Genomic DNA, 10,265 nt, shown 5'->3' with positions numbered 1-10,265 from the left:
TTCAAAACACTCTCACTGAGCCAAAAAAGACACTTTCTGGGCAGGGAAGGTCCCCAGAATGCCCATAGCCCCACCTGAGCACCTGACACTGGCACTCTGTGCCTGCCTCACTGAGCCTCTTTGTATTTTCACCTCTGCCCAGCATCATGTAGAAGGGCTGCCAAGGGCTGTGTGCCTGCGTGCTCCCCTTGTGACAGCATTGTGTTGTAGGTGCCAACAAAGGGAAAGCACGGACAGTGCAAAGTAGCTGATAATTGCATTAAATGGGACTGTTTTGGCAGCACTTTGATTGTGTGCTGAACATACTTACACGGATCTTCATTAATTTATGGGCTGAAGAGAGGCTGCAGCTCATTGCACAACATTCAGAGGTTCCCTCCCACATGCAAACGCATCTTTTGAAAAGCCAAGCCTTGATCTCGTTTGAGGTACCTTAGAAAATGTAACTGCAGTGGATCTGCTGAAGCTGAATTACTTGTGGAGAGAACATATTACATGTCTTCCCTTAGATCTAGTCACTAGTTATCTCACATGTGCTGTTGTATTAGACAGAAAAAGCACAAAATGGTGTACTTCCTCTTGTTCCAAAGGAAGTGACAGTCGTTATTCTTTCCAGCAAATGTAATTGCATCAATTGTTTCTCACACAATACTCACAATTAAGGTTTCCAAAAGAACAGCTAAACTATAAAGCAGAGGGGAGCTGTTATTCACAGGTGTTGGATTAGATCTAATTTATGAGTGTAGCAGAAGCTACTTAGATGCGGGTGCTTAAAGCACATTCCTTCCTCCTATATTCTGAAAGAATACTTAGACCACTCAAGGATATTTCAATACCCTGAGCTTTTCCTGGAAATGCTTGAATATGGCGTAGGCAAACGAGAGATAAAGGAGAATCTTATAGCACAGGCAGATGACTAATGATGGTGCAAGCCATAAAAAAACACAGGACTGCTAACAAGGGAATGGAGATCAGCTGAGTAACCAAAAGAACAGGGTTTCAAATATTCATTTTTACACAAATGCAATTGTGATAGAGTAGGTGCATTATTCCGAGGGAAGGCAGAAAGTGAGATAGAGTAAAAGCTCTGCACTGTGCTGGTCACAGCACATTCAGCATTTTGCAAGCAGCTCCCAGCTGCATAGAATTGAGCAACACACCCATGAGCAGCCCACAGCACTGGAGGTGCTGCTGCCCTGCTGTCACCTACAGGTTGTGCTTAAAAGTACTACTATATGTGAATACTTATGCTGCAGCTCTCTCCAGCTCCTCCAGATCTGAGCAAGACTGGATCAAAGAAGGGTAAGGTGCCCTGTTTTTTGAGGCAGCAAGGTTTTTTATTCATAGGGGAAAAGAGGTGTAGTCCAACATGAACATGTGCCTCTAAAATCGTTGTCAGTCTCCAAGGGAGGGAGCTGGAATTTCATCTGATTAATTTTTCCCCACTCTCAGTTCTCAGGAGGGTCACCGGCTGAGGAACTGGCAAAACTCTTTTCCCATTTTGTTTTCAACCTTTACCTTTTGTCAGCTCACTCTGCATCTTCTAGATCCCAGCCACCCCCAGTTTCCAAACACACCACCTTCTCACCCATCCTCTGCTCATACATGAGGTACCGCCAGCTGATGTTTATTCAGCTCAGAGAACAGCAGCGTATCTAACGGTCTTTAGTTATTAACACAAAAATCTTACCATGTGCTCACACCAAGACAATCTGGTACCATCACCCTTTCAGGTCATGCAGCAAAGCACTTGTTTGACTGCTTTTGAAAGATTCTTTTTCTTGCACTATCCCCTCAATACTCTTCATGTTATCTAGATGAGAACAAGCCACATCTGCTTACATCTCCTTCCAGATGTAACAGCCCTGGCAATCCTAAGGCATACTTCCTGATTGCACTGCTGCAACCAGCATTACACATACAGTATTGCATAATGTAGCCAAGTGTGGGAACAACCACACAGCCACAGGCAAGCTGTCACCTCAAAAGGAAAGTTCGTTCATGTTTTTCATGGCGCTGGGACTGCAGAGTGCATAAGTGAATTCAACATTCTCTGTATTATTACCAGAATTCAACAGGGATGGAACCTTTACAGCACAAATAATTTTGTTTGAGCACAGGCTTTGAAGACTATAAACTATTTGACCATTGCACGAGTTAGAAAATAAATTCTAAGTCTTGAAATATTCTCTACATACTTAGGAGTAAAATGCCCTACATTTTGAGCAGTTCTGTTGGCAACACTGTGAGGTTGCTACCTCTGGCTTTGCACGTGCTCTTGAACCAGGAGGAGGATCTGTGCTCTTGTCCCCTTAGAGAGCATTTGTGCTTTTTCTCATGAGTTTCCATTCTTTCCATGCTAAAGAGGGAAGGTGATGTGCCTGTAAACATGTTGTAGTTTAAACCTTCTGGTGCTGCACGCAGGTGCTGTGGGAGGGATTACCTTGTTTGTGGCAGTCTGGGCTGGGGGTGTGTTTGTGTGAAGATCTGCAAGGTGATATTTGCTCCTCCCAGACTTCTTATGGGACATGCACGCATGCAAGCAAATATGTAAAAGAAAACCCACTTCAGGTGTGTTGCATTGCTCCAAAGGAGTGTAAGAAAGGAAAACACCAGTTACATAATAGAAGTATTCTCAAGAAGGAATTGTTTAATCACAAACACCTTTCAGTCTTAATAAAACTAAATTAGATCTTCTCTAACAGATCAGCATTTTATCCACAGTTGTTATACACACAAAAAAAGAGAAAAAAGTAGATTATCGTTTTAAAATGTAGCATTGCTATTATAAAAGAAAGGCTGGATGTTCTGCTGGTACAGCTTCTCCCTCACAGTTTAGCATTAAACTGTGTCAGCATCTTCTCTAGCTTCAATGCTAGTGCCATGTTACCTTTAATCCTTAATTTTCCTGACATGAAGGCCATGGTTGGCTTTAGTTTACCTAAAAAGAAGACACAGAATCATCAGGAAAAGGAAAGGAACTGGAGATTGCGATATCATATAGTAGTTACTTTGCTACCAAGTTCTACTGTAAAAGCATCAGAAAAGAGGTTCAACAGATTGACTGGATGCTTTCTGAAGCTACGCTCTGAAAAGTTCAATAGCTACTGAACAAAGCAGTAGATATTTTTATTATAAAATCATGGACTCACAGAGTGACTTACGTTGGAAGGGAATTTAAAGGCCATGCACTTCCAGCTACAGCTCATCCAATTCCAAGACCACAAAGAGAGGTGAGCCTGTCAGCTCATCCATCAGCAAGATGTTTCCTGCCACCAGTAGCTGCCTCAGTTCTGCCAAACCCGTTTGTTACTCACCAGTGAACATCTTCACAAAGTCGCCACTCGACATGCTCATCACAACATCAGCTCCTGCAGGAGGCTTCCCAAACCCAGCACTCCCACTGCTGGTTTTCAGGTCAAGGTACCAAGTGCCTCCTTCATCACCTGAGTGGAACAGGGAGAACCTGTGGCAGCACCACAAGGACTGATGTGCCCTGCCCTTTGCTACCCCCGCCTGCTTTTCTCTCCCATCTTCGTGCTAGACGTGCTGGAGGTGCTGTGCCAGAAGCTGCCCCGCGCTCTCTGTGCAGACAAGGTCAGCCCCAGCAGATGCCCCACAGTGCCACAGTGTCAGGGGACAAGGCAGTGGCTGCTGGTGGAGCTGGAGGCAGCAGGGGTTTGGAACAGAACTACCATGCTGACCCTGTGCAGCACGGCCAGCAGGGTGACACAGCAGAAATGAAACACCAGGAAAACACACCACAGTCCCCAAAAGAGCAGCACATGCTGCTGATGCAGAAAGCATCTCCCTGTGACAACAGCAGCAGGGTAAATCCCACATGTGCTGAAGTTGGCTCTGAAAGGCAGCATCTTATAGAGCACACCCAAAGATGTCCCTGTTCCTAGACCAGTTATAAAAGACAAGTATTTACATGTGAAAATACAGACTGACTCTTGCTAGAAAAGTGAGCATTTGAGAATTTTACAAGTGATGGTCTTACCTGACAATTCAAACTGAAAGACGCCCTGCGTGGATTTCACTATTTCTTTATTGAGTTCTCCCTGAATAACTCTGAATGTTTCTGCAACAGGCCCCGCTGAAGCTGATTCTTTATTAAGCTTGGCTCCACCTGATGCCTGTGAAGCACCTAAAAGAAACAGATGGATTCTCTGTAAAATGCTGGAATGCTCTATCTCACTTATCTTTCTAAGAATATATATGTTTTCAGCAGTTCTTCTGCAAAAGCTTCTAAGGTGTGAATCAATTCACTACTTTAATCAGCAACTTTCTACACTGCAGTGAATTTGCTCATTTAACATTAAGAAAGAGCATTTGCAATTTATAAGGCATGTAATGCTTAGCAGCCCCTAAAAGCCATGCAGAAGGTCAGTGTATCAGGAAATAATTATTCTACTCAGTGAATTGCTACTGTGTTGGAGATCTGGGCAGTTGGCAGTATCAGTTCCTGGCAGAAAAGTCTAAGTGCGCACTCACAAATAGTATTTTCAAGGGAACTGGGCTCTTTTCAAACTTAGCCTCTTTCTTTCCTATATTTGTTTTGGCACTCCTATAAAACATATCCAGTATTCCTATTTGCCCTCCAATAGAAACATCACTATTCTGAAAAAGTGAACCTGATGCTTTTGTAAAAAAACAACTTCTCTATTTCATCTTGTAGACATTCACATCATGTACGACTGTGAGAACTTCATGTAGGAATAGAAGCTTCTCAAGTTCTCACACTGCAAGAAAGATGTAACACTCCTGCAAAATATGCTGATTGCTTGTGATTTTTTTACAGCAATATTTACTCATAATCTTCATACCACTTAACTCTGGTGGTAAAAAGCAAAAAGGTTGTTCAAAACAAGGTGCTGATTATGAACTGTGAAAGTTGCAGACACTAAAGTCACTTCCATAAATCAAACAGCCCAAATACAAGAGATTTTGCCACATAGCTTGAATGTAGTCCAAAAGTAACTTGAAATAGAGGAGGCATTCATTATCATCACAAATAATCGACATGTACATGCAGAGGTTGCCCTTCCACGGCCTTCTGATTATGTGGCTGTCATGTCAGTTTCAGCATCCAAGAAGAAGTCAGGCATCAGGGGGTGACCTAAAGGGGAGTTGAACAATAACAGTAAGCCCAAGTAAGGGTGAACAGCACAAACAGGAATCCATTCTGAAGGCAACAGCACCTCAATTTACCAGTAAATGAACTACAGGTTGAAAGAAGACGAGGTGACATGTTTAGGTTCTGGTACATTTAAAATCAGACCCAGAAGCCTCTTACAAATTCAGTCAGAAACATCTGAAGATGAAGAAACACTATCTCACTATTTGGTAAATAGTAATACATGCGCTTGTGGTGCAGGTCTATTTTCTTTTTGCTAATGGGTTTAAAATATATATATATATATATATATATATTTATATAGGCATTATTAGAGCCTCAGTGGACTATTATGTGCTTTCCCAGAATCCACATTCTCAAACGTGAGGCAAAGCATCTTTTGACTGAGTCAAAGGAATATATCCATATTCCCCATATGGCCTTCCTTCCTTCGCAAACTTCTCATTTTAAAGATCTCTTTTACCTGGTGCAATTGCATAGACATCAAAATCCTTAACGCCTTCTTCTCTCAGTAGAACTTCATCAATAATGAAGTTTCCAGTGAAAGTTTTCGGCTTTGTTAAAATGCAATATGCAGCATCTGCAATTATGTCAGTTTTTCTGCACTGCTTCTCTATTCCGGATCCTCCCAGCATATCCATAGCAGCTGTATGTATGGCTGGAAAATTCAGAGGACAGGAAATTACAAGTTTAACACTAATGACATCACATACTCATCTCTTTGGCAAATGCATAAACTTTATTCTCCTCTCACATGAAAGTAAATCATGAGAAGACTAAACTGTGAAATACCATCAACCAGCGAAGAATGGTCAACCAGCAAACAATCCTCAAAGTGTAAAGATTCCCTTACTTGAAAAGTATTAAAGGAACCAAAAGAGGAATAAAGGGAAGAACTCCTTGTAATATTCATATTATTCAATGCTTCTATCAATACTTTCCACACAAAGACTTCCTCTGGCTTTATTTAGGACATGAAAAACTAACAGGACAACTATCTTTCTCAAAGTGAATGTGCATCAGCAATTAACATTTTCTGCAGCCATTACCATACTGAAAATCTCAATTTTAGCCCCACAATAACTTGTGAGATAACAAAGTGACTCTAAGTTAAAGATGAGAAACCCAATAGCACAAACTCAAACTTTTCCTGGCTTATGCTCCTCTACTTTCACATTACAGCCAATTATTATTGTTCTAAATATAGCAAAACTATGGGCAAAGACTGATATGAAAAACCATCTACTGTCCTGCAATCTGCACATCCTTCCATCTATTTCATACAAAGTGCTGCTGGTTTTCCATTAATTCATACATACAGCATCTTCCACTTTGACCCTGCAGTACCTCTACTACTCATTCACACTCTTACATCCTTTTGGCAGGCTACCTCTTTCACTTTTAGTTAAATCGAGAGCTCATAACATCTCACTATCAGCATATTTTCTTGTTTCAAGGAGCTGGATGAACCAATAGAACCATCCTAGCACAGTGTTAATCTCCAGCATTGAAGCTGATCACATATATATGATGTTCTTTAAATTAAAAACTTTGTAATTGTAATGTAGATTCTACAGAAGTCACCTCTCTCACTCTCTAAAGTAGTTAACTTTTGTTTTGGCAGTTAAACCTTTCAAAACAACATTTTTCTTCCTAGACTGAACATTACAAACTTTTATACTTCAGAACATGAACAGTTTTCATCAAGGAAACACCGATACATACAAATTTTGAAAGCTCACTTGCTGCTTCTAATGCTTTCAAGACACTGGTCTCTTTGTTCAGCAGCTACCAAACCTTCAACAGCAGCCCTGGTCCTCACTGACCCATGGACAATAAACTGGAGCTAGTATAAGATGGGCACACCAAGTTATTTTTCTGCTATGCGGCCCTTCAGTGTGCTGTGACTTGCAAGAAGTGTTGGATGGTTGTGTGAAGAAGCAATTGATTTCCCACTCAGCCAAAACTTTTTTTTTTTTTACATCTACAGAGGTACATATCTTGTCAGCTTCATCTATTTCCTGGCAATCTAACTAGCTGGGGATTCTAAATATTGACATAAATGTCCAATACTACTCAGGGATGGTGTGCAAAACAAAGTTCGAGTCATGTTGAAAGGAGCAGTGACAAGACAGGAGAAAAAGCAGAATGTGCTCAGGCTGAAGGCAAGTTTAAGTGAAAACAGGAAGGCAACAGTGAGAACTAGGAAAGAAAGCCAATACCCACACAACATCTTTGATCACAAAAAAATACACAGAAGTGCTCGGTGTTCTGAATCAGTCCTAAATAAGACCACCTGTATAGGACAAAACACAACAATTCATCTGTTTTAGGCCATAAAGCATTGACAGCAACTTCTCCTTTAAATTCTTCTGCCATTCCCAAGACACACATGGACATGCCATATTTACAAATTGTGTAGGCTACAAAAAGCACACAAAAATCCCATATTTAGTAGGATACATATTTAGTCTACACATAGAATTTTACTTTTGAAGGATGTAAGTCACGGAAAAATCAACTTTCTGGGGTCAAAGCATCATCTTCCTAGAGTACAGAAACTCTCCCAGCTCCTACCACCCCCTTCAGATACAAACTGACCCTTTTACATGAGTATTGAATTGGGGAGGGAAAAAAAAAAGGAAAAAAGCACGTTGTAAATCCTTTTTGTATACTCTGAGAAGGGGATGTTGCAGAGAAGGAACATGGACCTGCAAGAGGAGTTTAACCATGTTCCAAGTGTTGAAGTTTAAAAGATAATCCACAGGTTTAAGATGAGCAACATATGTTCTAGCCCAAAGACGCAATTGGGGCCTCCTTCACTCCTCAAAGATAATTTCTATTTAAAAAGACAGCAATGAGCTTTATCGCTACCAAATCAAATGTGGAAGCATAGAGAAAAAAAGATTTTGCCTTCCTATCTCTATTGGGAATAGAAAACATGGTGTAGTATTAAGAAATCCTATGAAAAACTCTTAACTCTTACCTGCAGAACCTTCTTGGAAATATAAGCCTTTCACCACCACTGAAGACTTTTTGTACAATAATCCAAGGCTGCCCACAACAGAACTGCTGCATTCTCCAAAAGCAGAAAAGGAGTGACTTCTAAAAACAACAAAACCAACCAATTCTAACGTTTTGATACTCAGTGCAGCTCTCTGTAATTTAATTCTTTTGGCCCTCTGAACACAGAGGACCAGTAGCTCAACACGCTGTAAAGGCAAAGTCCACAATCCCAATGCAGGGTGCCAAAGACAAGAGCCAAAAATCAGATTTTCAAAAATGACCATGATTTTCCTTAAGGCTTTCACAGTAAAACTCAGTTTGCAAGTAACTGCATTTAACCCAATAAATCCCCACAAGTCTGTCCAACCAACCAGCAGGCTGACACAGCTGTGCAAACGACTTGTGACTGAGCCCCTGTGTACAAAGGTGTCACACAGAGTGGAAGCACCAGTGAGATAAAAAGGAACTGGGAATATTGCATGAGCATATCAGCACAGTGTGAGGAGAACCAAAGTTCACCTGCAGCTGAGACTTGCAAGGGAAGCCAGTGGCAACTTGTTTATCTGCTATAATGTGGGTAGGAAGAGCATGAACAAGGGAAAGGCGTTGCTGAGTGGCATGGGTGATTCAGTGAGAGCAGACACTGGTAGTGCCTTGCTTAGGAACATGGTTTACCAGGACATGAGAAACTAGCCATAGATGAGAGGTAATCTTAGAACTTGGAAGGTTGGAAAAGACAATATAGTCCAACCTTCAACCCATCCCCACTATGGCCACTAAACCATGTCCTTCAGTGCCACATCTAAACCCTTCCTGAACATCACCAGGGATGGTGACTTCACCACTTCCCTGGGCAGCATGTTCCAATGCATCATCAATCTCAGTAGGTAAAATCAAGCCTGGTGAACCTGATTGACTTCTGTGATAGAATGAAAGGATTTGAGGCCAAAGTGATAACAGCTGACACCATTCACATTAGCAAGGCTTTCATTACCATCTCTCAAAATACTTTTGTATCCAAGTAAATACATAATAGTCTGGATGGTTGAACAGCCTAAGGGGTAAGAGAAATGTTAACTGGACAGGTTCAGGGAGTTAGAATCATGCAGGTGGGCTCCTTTTGCAGCAGGCACGGCCGCAACCAGGGCAGCCCACAGGCTGCACCGTGGGCGCTTTCTGCACTCGTACAGGATCTCATGACTACTGCTTGCAACACACAGGAACGAATAAGGTCAACGTATGTCCCCGTTCATTAGCAGCGCAGAAATAACACCGCAGCAGTCACTCAATTCAGATTCCACAGCACACCCACAGCCGCACTTTGCCCTCCGGACGTGCACACAGCTCGGCCCGTGAGCAAACAGCACCGAGCGGGACTCCGGGTCCGACCCAGCCGCTCCGGGGCCACCGTGCCCGGCCGCGGCCTCCACCCCGCGTCCCATCGCCCTCAAGGGGCTGCGGAGCACGCGTCTGTCCCTCCGCCCGGCCCCGGCCCCGGCCCCGGCCCCGGCCCCAGCTCTGCCCCGGCAGCTCCTGTGGCTCGGAGCTCACGGCCCCGCCGAAGGAAGGAGGAAAGCCCAGGTCGCCTTACCCAGTGTTGGGCAGCATGGCGGCACGGCCATGGGGCGGGTGTCGGCTCGGCACGGGACGCGCTCCCCGCTCACACCGCCCTCCGCGCAGCCGCGGCCCGGGGAGCCGGGCGGAGCCAGGGCCGAGCGGGGCGGGATGAGGGGCGGGTGATGGAAGTATCGGGATGAGTTCCCTGCGGGAGTACACCTCGTTCAACCAAGCCAAAGCCTTGCACGTTTTCACTGACAAAATTAAAATCGCATCTGAGATCTCGCCCTCAAGGAAAGGAGTGAATGACCAAACTGAAGTGACAACTGAAACGATTTATTATTGAAACAACCTGTCCTTATAACTATCGGTCTATCCACTACCACCTCGGGCCACTATGCGGGCGCCGACATGACCCCACTGCAGGGCGCTCACTCGTCATCTTCATCACTGTCATCTTCATCGGTGCGCAGCCAGCAGCCTTCCTCTACCCAGACAGAGCTGGTGAAAGGTGGGCGCTGCGGGTCCTCCCAAGGCTCCCACTCCTCTGGCATCACCGTGA

This window comes from Coturnix japonica, chromosome 28, assembly GCF_054131305.1.
Source record: "Coturnix japonica strain WE chromosome 28, WE-NBRP24, whole genome shotgun sequence".
Classification (NCBI taxonomy): domain Eukaryota; kingdom Metazoa; phylum Chordata; class Aves; order Galliformes; family Phasianidae; genus Coturnix; species Coturnix japonica.
The sequence above is the reverse complement of the archived record's forward strand: the minus strand, read 5'-3'. Positions refer to the sequence as shown.